Raw genomic sequence first — 3,494 nt, forward strand, 5'->3', positions numbered from 1 at the left:
CTTTGGCTATAACTTTGGCTATTAAATTTCTTCATGAACATCCAAAGGCTTTGAAAGAATTAACAGTAAGTGAAACTCATCTTCTTCATCAATTGAACAACATATACATTTACTTCCAAAAAAAGGGTCATTTGGTATTATTTATTGGAAGGAGCCTGATTCGGAATTTGAATTTTCTCAATTTTTAATTTTATAACAATGACATCAAGTGTTAGTAACTGCGTTTTGAATCCAAATTTGTACACGAATATGTTGCGGACCAAATTTACTATTTATTTTTTTGAGTTATATATAGAGAGAGAGATTAATTTTTCTTTATGTCTTTAAATAGCTAATCCCCATAATATTGCTAATACACATATTAATATTGCACATTCTATCATGCATAATGTAAATGATACAGCTTTCCTCATAAGTTACAACTGAAGTATCACTTTTTTTGCAAGTTTCGTATCTGAACTATTAACAATATTTATCAAAATACGTCTCAAAATTAATAAGTCAGATGTCATGTAGACAAAAAATTATATATGGGTAAAATAAGTTGTCATGCAACATTTGGCGATATATTTAAACACTTGGTTTAGTCATCTTCAAAGTGTGTTTCAATAAATAGTAATTGGTGATAATTTAGATGGAAAATACATACATCTAATAGTTCAGATACGAAATTTATAAAAAAAAAAATGAATGTGTTTTAACCGTTATCTCTATTATATACATTAAAATGAATTGTCCCAATACCATAATCAAAGGGTTAATACCTCAGATGGTCACTCAACTATCCGGTCTTTCCTCAGAAAGTCACTCACATGGTGACTTTTTAGTGAAAATTAAAAGTTGAGTGACTTTCTGAGGCAAAAGTGAATAGTTGAGTGACCATCTGAGGTATTAACCCCATAATCAAACAATCCTCAAATGTTTTTCAGGAGGAACATGAGGCAATAATTAGAAGAAGGGAAAATGCATCTTATGGACTTACATGGCAAGAGTATAAATCAATGAAGTTCACATTTCAGGTATTTAATCTAAGGCATAATATTGTCACTTCCAAGTCTAAGAATTATCATAAATTAATTTTCAATTATCAAAAATTAATTAATTTCATTGTAAAATGCAGTTTATCAATGAAACAGTTAGATTGGCAAATATTGCTCCTGTAATTTTCAGAAAAGCACTTAAAGACATAAACTTCAAAGGTATGTAATTACAATTCATTTACCACTTTTATATAGAGTGTCAAATGGACGGGTTGAACTATAAATTTAGTCCAATTAAAATAGATTAATTTAATAAATAGGCAAATTATTTACTCATTCAAAAGTTCCTTAGCCTGAAATAAGCTGACATAGTCACATTTCCTCTCTTTTTTTCCTCACAAAAATCACTTTTATTATTTAAGTTCACAAGGATTTTCAATAATGAAATGACACATGATTGATTAGAATTAATAACATAAAACCTAAAGCAAATAATTATTTACAACATGTTAAATCACACTAATTATATATAAAAGATCATTTACTATCAGCAAAAATAGAAAATTAAATAATATAATAATTATTTATGATGCAGAATATACCATTCCAGCTGGTTGGGCAGTTATGGTAAGCCCTCCAGCTGTGCACTTAAATCCTGCCAAATATGAAGATCCACTTCAATTCAATCCATGGAGATGGGAGGTAAGTTCTTCGTCGAAAAATTATATTATAATCACGTTTGAATATTACTTTTTTTATTTTTTTTATCAAGTATCTTTTCAAAAAAAAAATATTTAGTTATACATTATTTTGAGTTTTCAATCTAAATTTGAAAAGGAGTTTTTTAAGTTAAAAAAAAAATCATCACATCATTTCAGCAGAAATATATGTCCAAACATAATTTCAATTTTTAAATACTCTTTCTAACTTGACTTCAAAATTACAATTGGTGATAGTTCAAATAGGAAACACAAAACAGTTGATACTTAAGATAGAAAACTCGTAAAAAATGAAACTTCAAATATGTTTTTATCGATTAATTATTTTATTATCTTATAATGAAATGTTGAAATTACTAATAGGGAATAGAGATAAATGGAGCATCAAGAAATTTTATGGCTTTTGGAGGTGGCATGAGATTTTGTGTTGGTACAGACTTCACTAAGGTGCAAATGGCTGTCTTTCTCCATTGCTTTGTGACCAAGTACAAGTAAGTTTATAAATTTTTGTATATTTATTTGGTTTAAAATTAGATATGCGGTATTCTAAATTAATATCGGCAAACTCTAACTTAAGATGGAATGTGAAGTTAATATCGAAAAAAATCTGACTTCAAATATACGATGTCTATAGTTTTATATGGTTGAAAGCTAGACATTTTTGCATGAACACTGAATTTCTGACATATATAACTGAAGTTCAATCATTTCTACCTGAAGTTCAATTATTTTTATCTAAACTTCATATAAGAATGTTTGAATTTCAACTTAATGAAATTTAAAATCTATAATTAAAAAAAATTCTGAAAGTTAGATATTTTTTCAAAACTAACTAGTATATACGTAAGTATTTCACTCATGATATCACAATAATAATACTGTAAATAATTTGTATTTTAATCATATACTATACCTGTAAAAATAATTCATGATGTTTCTTAAATATTTGACAGGTGGGAAACAATTAAAGGAGGAGATATAGTTCGAACTCCAGGTTTACAATTTCCAAATGGTTACCACATTAAAATTTCTCAAAAAGAATATTAAGGTTCATATCGAAGCAAATCGAGAATTTGAAGATTAAGAATTTCTACAATGATTTTAAATTAATATGTAATAATAATTGAATTCACAATCAAATATTCCTAGATATTATCTAATGTATTTCTTTTGAATAAAGTTAGGAAATTCGTGAACTAATACATTTAATTATATTGTAGATCCACCTAGAGTGCATAATCTTTTGCTATCATATTTTTAAATTATCATTGTGCCTAAGTTCATAATTTTCACTTTATCTTATGATATTGTTATGTAATCGTAGATTCTTTCTAATAATATGATTGCACTTTATATTTTACCTTTCTCTTCCATCGTCTGTTTTTGTGTCTTGTGATATTACGAGGACCTATCTAATATTGAACAACTATGACAATACAATGTAGTGTTGTTAACTTGCGGAAACATATTAAAAAAAATATTTACTATTTATAGCAATAATATTTTTTTTTTCACTTGATCACTTTTAATATATTTATAATGCAGTTTTAATACATATTACAGAGAACGATTTATAAAACACATATAATACAAGTTTCATTAATGGATAACATTTATCACACATTTTAATATAATGTGTCGATTTCTTACCAAACAAGCATAATATATTTTAAAACAATTATAATACATATATATATGCAAACATAATTCACTATTAAAACATACTGCAGATTTATCATAGTATTGCTATGTATGGCTATAAATGATAATAAATAAAAAAATATCAAAATCAATA

At 26.2% G+C, this 3,494-nt stretch overlaps 1 pseudogene; it reads left to right on the forward strand.

Moving 5' to 3' along the window:
* The window catches only part of LOC125878351 (cytochrome P450 87A3-like), a 41,583-nt pseudogene extending 38,525 nt beyond the window's left edge, over positions 1-3,058 (forward strand).
* Positions 3,059-3,494: the final 436 nt, after the last annotated feature.

This window comes from Solanum stenotomum, chromosome 10 (genome assembly GCF_019186545.1).
Source record: "Solanum stenotomum isolate F172 chromosome 10, ASM1918654v1, whole genome shotgun sequence".
Classification (NCBI taxonomy): Eukaryota; Viridiplantae; Streptophyta; class Magnoliopsida; order Solanales; family Solanaceae; genus Solanum; species Solanum stenotomum.